The sequence below is a fragment of the Sceloporus occidentalis genome, unplaced genomic scaffold (assembly GCF_023333645.1).
Source record: "Sceloporus occidentalis isolate IW3139 unplaced genomic scaffold, rSceOcc1.0.p SCAF_40, whole genome shotgun sequence".
Lineage (NCBI taxonomy): Eukaryota > Metazoa > Chordata > Lepidosauria > Squamata > Phrynosomatidae > Sceloporus > Sceloporus occidentalis.
The window spans coordinates 2,246,356-2,257,045 of record NW_028317020.1 but is presented as its reverse complement, the minus strand read 5'-3'; positions in this window follow the sequence as shown (position 1 = coordinate 2,257,045).

Below are 10,690 nucleotides of genomic sequence, written 5' to 3'. Positions count from 1 at the left end.
GTTTCTGTAAGTCCTAACTTTTATAAATATGCAGTACTTCTTAGGTGCTATGTACACATTGTACAGCGCTGCGGAATATGATGGTGCTATATAAATCAAATACCAAAGCTCAGACACTCATATACTTCAGCATTCATAATCAAAATAACTTGGTATTTGACCATTAAGAACGTAACATACAGGATGCTAAAGCTTCATATGCTTTTTCATTATATCAATTCAAAAGGCGAATGTTGTTGTGCTGTTTACACAATTTCATTGTACATTAAAACATTGATGGATAAACAGTCTTCTCTAGCATGTGATATATATATATAAAAAAACATTAATAAATAAAAAGCTTGGCAGATTTTTCATTGAATTCTTTCCCCTGAACTTAATTGAAAACGTTTAACATGTTTAGTGGCAATTAAGTGTCCCCTACCAAAAGTTATGAATGAAAAATTTTAGTTGATTACAGAGTTACTTGTGGGACAGGGTAGGACATGTAACTGTATGAGGAATAATGTTTGTAATGCTGTGTTTAGTTATTAAAGGGTTAATTGTGGCACTGCAGGTGGTACAGCAGCTTTAAAATGACGTTAAATGCCATTGAAAAGCAAAGTCCAAAGTGCTAAAAAAAAAAAAAAAAGTTACACATAAGAACAGCAGGAACAACTCAATGGCAAGTACCAAAGCCCAAAACCAGTCAACCTGAACTAGTCTTATCCGAGTTCTTTGTAACCAGACCCCTGCCTTAGGTCAAATTTTTATGGTTGGCAATCCCTCTTCCTTGTAACCATTCCTGTGACAACAAGAATGCAGGTACTACACAACACTGAGGCGGCATTCATTATAACACGGTTGACGGTCAAATAACACTCCAGTACATGCGAAACAAGATTCACGGCCATTTCTCACCCTTACCCTTTGGCAGGGAGTCTTTGTGGTAACCTCCAAGATTGTATATGGGTCACATCTGTGTACAGTGCATACGCAGCTATAGGCAGACAAGATCAACAGAGCAGTAGTTTTGGGTGAAAACACCTATAAAACATTTGAAGTGTAATATTTACCGGTCCAGCTCAGGATGGGATGGGTATATATACATATAAAGGGAGCTTTGCCAGCTCTCTGGGACTATGCAATTCCAACCTTGTCATGTGCTTGAAGCTATAAAGTAGCAGGTGTATGCAGGCTAGGATACAGGGCATTTATTGTGTTCTCCATTCAGAATGTTTAATGTGGATAGGAAACAGAGCACAGTCCCTTTTCAACATCCTAATATCGTCATAAGGATATAGAGTACAAAATGGAGGTGTGTATTATATACATACTATTTATACATAATAACGTAGTGTGGTCACTGTGGTGTGTTATTTAAATTAACAGAAACATGGGGAAGCATATGAAGGAAGTTTTGTTATTCCATTTCCTGTGATGTCATTAGAAGCATGATGTAAGTGGGAACTGCTGTTAAGTCAAACAGACGTAAGCCCAGGCTGCCGGTATAAAAGACTAAAAAGAAGAACCTTTTCTTGGTGGTTCACAATTATGGTATTACTGCCATTGCTTTTGGAATTGATATAGCTGCCATGCCAATACAGACGACATGCTACAATCCTCAGAATTTGTCATTAATGCAGCGCTCTCTGGTGGCAGTGTCTGGTATTATAAATTATGCATCAATTCCTGCTAAATAAACGAATTATTTTTTTTTTTAAATGCTAAACATGTAGTAAAAAAAAAGTTACTGCATTTTTCCACATTAAAAAAAGTGGAAAAACTAAAAGAATTAGCATGATGTGTGCAGACAGCCCCACTCTGAATTCAGGGCTAAACAGGATACTTAAGCTGCGTCCTCCGGAATGCAGTCGCTCCACCCTGCGTTAGTGAAAAGACCCTTATCAGGACCTACACAGTGAGGTCCACCCATTTAATCTCTCAGGCCACTTGTTTTCCAGGAATTGGAATAAGGGTATCCCTTGTAAACATGTTTCTTTTTTCCAGTTGACCTTGCCAATTTCACACAAATTTGAGCTTGCGTATTTATAATTGCACAACTGGAACCAGTTAGGTCACCTATGAAATACTTTAAAATATAAGCCTGCTAGCCAAAAAGTCCACGATACACAAAAGAACAAAAAAAACAATACAGTATCACTAACACAACACAGAAGAAAAAATATATTGCGATGAAGATATGGGCGACAACAACTAAATTAATGATGAAAGTTTTTTGGGTGAATAATGCTCCATGCTCCAGTTAACGTTACATCAGTGATCTCCCCAACCAGCCCAATCTCTAAACACGGGTTATACCCTGTAGAAATGTATATCCATCAATGACCATTTTTTGGCCTGGTATGTATTTATTACCCAAACTCTATTGTTATGTGGTTTTGCAAGCTAACCCATTTTATCGGACTTTCCATTTCCTATCTATGAAAGCAGGCCACCAAAGCACCCCAATTGTGTGTATATATATATTGGCATGGCACGTGGATAAAATTATTCTTCTAAAATTAGATCACATTTTTGCATTTTGCTTTATGTCTTCATCTAAGGGTATCACTATGTTTTATCTAAATAGTGGCAACAGATCGCTTGAATGAAGGCTTGCTAGATCTTACAATCTAATGGAAACATGATACAGCTAAGGACTAGTAAGCGGATAGGCTGTGTTTTCAGGGAATGCGGGTGGGAAGACAGACTGATGGGTGCAGGACTACGAACGTCTTGTAGGTGGGAATGGGATGATGTCATGAGCAGTGAGCCAAGATAGATATTTGGGACTCTTATTTTTGGTCACTGTAGAATGAGCCCAAGGTGCAGTTTTAGCTCTCTGCTCACATAGCCACGAAGTCTGCATTATTGTCTGTGGACAGAACCCCACTTTAATCCTGTGAGTCACTTATTGCGTATTTAAAGTGTTTGGCTCTCCGGCCAGATGGACACCTATTAATATAGTGTGACTGGCCAACATTAGTGTGTCCGTTGAGAAATGTTGACAAATATAGATTTGTGAATCACACCTCTGGATCTGCCTGTCCTTGGCATTAGAAATCTATCAACAAAAAAACAAACTATTGGTGCCTTGCTAAAGATATAGCGCCCAATGTGGCTGCAAACAGATGCCAAAGGTGACATTTATACACAAGAAATAATCTTGTTTTTCAACAGCACAGCCCACGCTGTCACCGACAACCAGAGTATTACTTGTTTTCCGTTGCCAGGTACTCTACGATTATAAGATTACAAAAGACACTTTTACTATAGAAGGACTGCACAACAGCTGCCTGCCAAGACTCTGCTAATGTCATAAAGAGTCAGAAAATCCAAGCATATTCCCACAATTCTATTTCTTATTAACATTTGTTTCTGCAAGAAAGAAAATATATTTTATTAAATAAAAGATAGTATTCCCCCAACAATAAAATTGCCGCTTCAACCATGAAACCCACAAAAGATTCTTCAATAAAAAGTTCCTTGAACTAGGGCTCCAAATATATATATATATATATATATATATATATATATATATATATATATATATATATATATATAAAGTGCAGTGTACAAAAGTATAAAATAGAGTTACTACTAAAGATATGCGAACGCGAGTCAATCTAGGTCCCCATCTAATAAAAGCACAGGGATTGCCAAACAAAAACAACTTACCCAACAGTACTGTAAACCTTTCAAAAAGCGCGGCAGGTAGTAATACTCCATGTTCTCAGCAGACTAAACGGCAGCAGGTCATTGTTTGGGCGTCATGAAGGCAATCGGCTGCACAGCACAGGCTGCCGAGCTACATCTATAATTTACAGGTTCTCCAGCACAGAACAGGACACTTCCTCTTTCACCAGACTGGTTAGACGCTGGGGATCAGACTGTCATATGAGTGGCCTCAGGTCATTTATTAGACTGTTAGCGATGAGACAAGCCGGATATCCTGCACACAGTATTTATTCATGATATGATGGGGAAAATGAATTAAAAAATTCACATGATCTAAAGGAAATTTTTTTTTTATCAGTATAACATAAGGAAAAAACTGACACTGCAACACAGGTTAACCATTCAGTGTTTTGTGACCATTATCGGTTTTTAATGTGATGTATTCTAGAAAAATATTGAGCATGTTTATTTTTTATTAAATTTTTTTTAAAATTCTGATAATGTTAATATTATTTATTATAAACCCATTGAAAACAATGCATTTTGTCATTAAGTGGTTAAAGATATAAAGGCCAGCTGTTTGGTAGTGTGTAGCATTGCATTATACTGCAAATGGTTGGGATTATATATAGTTGCAGTGACAGTTCAACTATATATATAGTATTTAATTAAATAATAAATATAGAACAGTTACACTACATACACATACATATGGACAAAAAGTATTAGGACACCTGACCGCTAGACCAAACAGGGAGTTTTATGTAATTGCATTCTAAATACAGAGACATTAATATGTAGTTGGCCCCCCCTTTGCAGCTTAACTCTTCTGGGACTGCTTTCCACAAGATTTTAAAGTGTTTCTGTGGGAATGTTTGCCCATTCATCCAGTAGAGCATTTGTGAGGTCAGGCACTGGTGTTGGACAAGAAGGCCTGGCTCGCAATCTCCGTTCCAGTTCATCCCAAAGGTGGTCAATGGGGTTGAGGTTAGATATCTGTGTGGGCCAATCAAGTTCTTCTACACCAAACTCATCCAACCATGTCTTTATGGACCTTGCTTTGAGCCTTGACCAATATAAATCTAACATTGTCCCCTGCCATCACATTGAGGTTGTCGGTATACAAGATTTTAAATCCATGTCATATTCAAAATGTACTGCTTCACCTCAGAAAAACATTTTTTGATAAATATAGCTTTACAAACAGGTCCACATTTCTAAGGCTCTACTGTACCACCAAACCACTGTCACAAGCCATCTTGACCAAATGGAGGTGGCTTGGGACAGTAAACCTTCCCAGGAGTGCCCACCCTAAAAAATAAATCAAGCCTGTGTCCTGCTCCCAGCATTCAAAGGGTTAATGAAAGTCCAGCCAAGTGGTCCTTAACACACACAATACACTCCATAAGGAGCACAGGACGGATCACATCCTCTGCCAATATTACATACAGTTTACATTCTCCTGCACAATGCCATTGCTACAAGCTAAACTGAAAGGAAAATACACACAAAATGAATGAATTTGCAAGCTCTACCTGAACGATACATACAGTGTATACACAAATAACACAAGTCGATATAGGGTGTTTAGGAAACCTGCATTATTTCTTTTAAGAGAAAGTATTTTAAACCGTGTCACCTCCTTCCTCAGCTTGGTTTTCAGTATAATGCATGTCTAGTCTCCTTATCTGTACACAGACAGCTGCGTGGGCTTAAAAAAAATAAACAAAACTCGTTACAAAATTATCCATGTACAAATATGTCTGATACCTTTACTGGCCACTATCCAAGGCACAAAAACTATGCCCAGTAAAGTGAGATCGTAATCAAAACCTGCAAAAGATGAATACACTATGTGAACAAAAGTATGTGGACACCTGAGCATCATACCTATATGAGCTTGTTGGACATCCCATTCCAGAACCATTGGCATTAATTTGGAGCCCCCCACTGCAGCTACAGCAGCCTCCACTATTTTGGGAAGGCCTTCTGCGAGAGTTTGTATTGTGTCTGTGGGAATTTGTGCCCGTTCAGCCAAAAGAGGATTTCTGAGGTCAGGCACTGACTTGGATGAGAAGGCCTGTCTCACAATCAGCATTCCTATTCATTCTAGAGGTGTTCAGTGGGGTTAAGGTCGGGGCTCTGTGCAGGCCACTCAAGTTCCTCCACATCATACTCGCCAAACCATGTCTTTCTGGACGTTGCTTGGTCACAGCGGCACAGTCATGCTGGAACAGGAAGGCATACAATTGTCTGAAATGTCTTTGTATGCTGTAGCATTAACACTACTCTTCACTGGAAGTAAAGAACCAAGCCCAAACCCTAAAAAAAAACAAACAAAAAAAAACAGACCCAAACCATTATCCCTCCCAGAGCCGGCCTTAGGTGTTCCGGCGCCCTGTGCAAACTACTCCTCTGGCGCCCCCCCTCACTACACCCCCTCCTGCCCCTTCCTTCAAACTACACCCCCTCCTGCCCCTTCCTTCAAACTACACCCCCCCTGCCCCTTCCTTCAAACTAACCCCCCCCTGCCCCTTCCTTCAAACTAACCCCCCCTGCCCCTTCCTTCAAACTACACCCCCTCCTGCCCCTTCCTTCAAACTACACCCCCCCTGCCCCTTCCTTCAAACTACACCCCCCCCTGCCCCTTCCTTCAAACTAACCCCCCCTGCCCCTTCCTTCAAACTAACCTCCCCTGCCCCTTCCTTCAAACTAACCCCCCCTGCCCCTTCCTTCAAACTAACCCCCCCCTGCCCCTTCCTTCAAACTAACCCCCCCCTGCCCCTTCCTTCAAACTAACCCCCCCTGCCCCTTCCTTCAAACTAACCCCCCCCTGCCCCTTCCTTCAAACTAACCCCCCCCTGCCCCTTCCTTCAAACTAACCCCCCCCCTGCCCCTTCCTTCAAACTAACCCCCCCCTGCCCCTTCCTTCAAACTAACCCCCCCCTGCCCCTTCCTTCAAACTAACCCCCCCCTGCCCCTTCCTTCAAACTAACCCCCCCTACCCCTTCCTTCAAACTAACCCCCCCTACCCCTTCCTTCAACCTAACCCCCCCTACCCCTTCCTTCAAACTATCCCCCCCCCTACTTCTCCTTATCCTAACTTACCTTGAGGAGTCCTGCCGGCATTTCATGTTGAGTGCCGGAATAGTCCGGCGCTCAACATGAGATGCCGGCACCGCGATGGAGAGTAAGGGGCGTCGAGCGGTTGCTGAGAACTTCACGAGCAACTGCTCGGCGCCCCTGCCCGGGACATAAATGAAAACATTGTTGGTTTTGTTAAATAAAGTTAAAAAAAAACAGCAACAAAAAAAACCAACAATGTTTTCATTTAGGTGCAGAGGGGGCGGCAGCGGACCCCGCGGCGGCGGAGGAGGACCCCGCGGCGGCGGAGGAGGACCCCGCGGCGGCGGCTCCCCCTGGAGTGTGGCGCCCTGTGCGGTCGCACAAGTCGCACACCCCAAAGGCTGGCCCTGATCCCTCCTCTACAAGACGCGACAGTAAGCACTATGCATTCCAGTAGGTAGCGTTCTCCTGACATCCGCCAAACCCAGATTTGTCAATCAGACTTGCAGATGGTAAAGCGTCATTTATCACTTCAGGGAACATGTTTACATTGCTTCAGAGTCTTATGCTAGTGTGGTTTGCACCACTCCAGCTGATGGTTGACATTGTGCAAAGCGACCTTCAGCTTGTGTGCAGATGCTTGGCCATGGAAGCCCATTTTATGAGGCTCCCAACGCACACAGCAAGACTGGATATTTACAGTACAGCAGTAGAACGAGACTGTCCATTTGCATTGGTATGGTGCAGGCAAATGATAGCTCTTTAGACTAAGAGGATGAAGAGAAGTAGACTGAATCATGCAGTAGATTTTCATATTATGCAAATGCACTGTTTCTGCAAAATCAAACTGTGGATCTCAGATATTCATCAAATTTGCTCATCAAGTATGTTCTCTTGGCAACCATGTACCCGGACCAAGGAACACACTGTTCTCATACGAATAACTGTTAATTAACTTCTCTTTCTTTTTACACTGAGACGTGAGAAGAAACACTCTTGCACTGAAGGTAAGGGGAAGGAAAGATCATGCGGAGATCAATTTTTTCCTCAGGTTTTATAAAAAAAAAACAAAATGGAATCAAAAAATGAATCTCACATCAACATACTGATTTGTTTGAAAACGCAAGGAAGATTTAACAGAACGCCGTGTTTTTTTATTTACAGTATGGCTGTTAAAACCTATGTAGACTACTAGACTTCACAAGTAGCACAGCATCATCATTAGTGCTCTGAAGTTCTTATACAACCATCATATAAACACTGTGGTGGGGTGCCAGTAGAGAATACAATGGGGATATCACTGCAGTACGGGGCAATGTGTGGGGTAAACATTCAGGGAAGGCCAACAGGTGTCACAAAGTACAGTTGGCATAAACCTCAGACACAAGAGTTGTAGTTCACCTTCAGTAGTAGATTGCAGGTTGTGCGTGTGATCTGCTAAACACAACAGGCACAGGTGGTGTAAATACCGGGAAGACAATATTACCACCCTACATGGTGTATTTTTGTTGTGTACTCAACCTTTTTTCTTCTTCTAAAGTCCTATGTGTTGGAAACAAAACATATCATTGAGCACTACAGGTGTTTCCAGGTGCCACTTTTCATCCATATGGGTGGATGCATTATTGTCTTAATCTCTCAAGCACTTTCACAAAAGGAAGCTGTCATATGACACAGCAGGACGTAGAGGCTGCAATGGAAAATAGCTGCTCTGCCTCCCAAACTACAGTGCGCTCCGAAAACACATAATTATCCCGTACCTGAAAGACTTGGAAAAGGAGATCTGGGAACTGGTTTTGATGGGATTTGCTATATAAACGACTGAATCCAGTGTGAAGCGCTACATTACAATTTCCACAACTTAAAGGATAAAACAAAGGTAGTGAGAGATAATAGGAAAAAATGTTCTAAAGTTACTGTTGAGGTTTTTTTTATTATTTTGTTCACACTCAAAATAAAGGATCTATTCTTACTGAATATTTAGGAGTGCCATTAAATTCAACAAATAAGGATACCTTGATAGGCTTTAAGCTTAGTATGGGTCTTTAATGCCACCTTGTGGCAGCTTCTCAGAAATCACCCATGCCTTTGATTCAGTTAAACAGATGTATCAATCATTAGTTGTAGTGTTAAAGGCACTGTTCCACCTATTCTGCTGATTTTATCACTTTTGTAACTAAATGAAGCAAGGAAAAAAAAAAAATTTTTTATGCCGTTGTAGGCCCAAACCTGACCCAGAAATAACTCTTACTTCATATAAAATTTGGCCTTATTAGTAATATAGAACAAAAAATAGCAGGCACTGAAAAGTTGTTGCCAAAAAAACTGAAAGCTTCAATCATAGCACTGTCTTGCCTGTGATTGACTGCATTAAACCTCAAACCTTTTCCAGTCCTTGATCTTATACATATTCATTTATTAAAAGCACCCATAACCTCTATCGTGATCTGCAATGGGCAAAACATTACACTTTAGATAATTAGTCATACAAGTAATAAGATTTGACATGGCTGGAAAAAGTTAGGAGGAATATAAAGTTATAACTGCAATAAGTTAAGTTGGTCCAACCATCCTAAGCCTGTTTAAAGTCCTAAAGACCTTTATGTTTGTACAGACTTGGGAATGTTAAATGTTAAAGCTCTATTAAAGAGCTATATCATGTAGAATACTAGATAATAAGATATTTGAGGTATGAACCGTTTTACTTGAGGGAACAAAGCAACCCTGAGTGAGTATGAGAAAACCGTAATTCAACTGTCCATGAATAAATGCGGGCAGGGATGACTATATACCAGCCTTACTTAAAGCCTGACCCAGACTTTTATTTATGCTCATTGCAAAAGGTACAGGAATTAGCCTTTGTTTCAAAATGGGGAAAATCTTTTTACTTATACCCTTGTTTTGAATTCAAATTTCTGAGCAACATTATTATTGCACCAACTTTCCAACATAATTTATGCGGAGGCATGCCTAAAGGTGTCATTGTATTTAAAAATTCCTCCGGGAAGTTAGCTTTTTCCTGCTCATCATCAGTCAAGATGGTCTCAATGTAAACAGCAGCGTCGCCTCCTAGTCTTTGTTTATCTTTAGCGAATCTTGTTTTTTTTTAGGCAAGGTATTGCATGGCCCACGAACAGCAGCGGGCATCTTCAGGCATAAAGAAGGTGCCAAATATTTCCTCTACCCGACATCCATTTTAAATGGGGGAAAAAGGATGTGCTTTTAAAGTACAAATTGTGGTCTATTTTATACTGAAATGCTGAAAGCAGCACATAATTCACAAAAGCACACTCACAACACCCAGAGATTACCAATACTATGAGCCAGAAGACTGGCTGCCTTTATGTTATCAGACTGACCTTAACGAAGACCCTAACAAATAAACTTAATTGTTGGCTTGGCTACTTAGCAGTCAGACCTAGTTCTTTTTTTTTTTTTCTCTACATTTTACACGCAAGGTAATTAGGTCAATATCGATGCGTGTCAAAGTGCACATGCTTGAGTGCCAGGGAAAATGACGAGTATCGCGTGGTTGTGTATTTTACTTTCTCATATGAAAGACGCAGCAAACAAACCTTACAATGGTAAGTCAATACATGCATACATATTTGCATCATTGTGGGTTAGGTTAGCCTTAATGAGAGTAAATAAAGAGCTAGCTAGCCACATCACCTGCTTTAGAGAATTACCATTAGCCAAAATAATAAAAGAATATTGAGCATCTAAAATAAACATTGCACAAGGCAAGCTTCACCACAATAAGTGATACGTTGTATTATTAATCTTAGCACAGTCTTCCACTAGATGGCAGTAATGACTTTACTATAAAAGAACACAGACCTTATTAACGTTCATAAAGACCCTAAAGCCACTCGTAACATGTTGATTGGACCTATAACGGAGGCAGTAAACCTATGAAATACAATCTTAAATTATTATTCTTCAAAAATTGTATACAATCAAA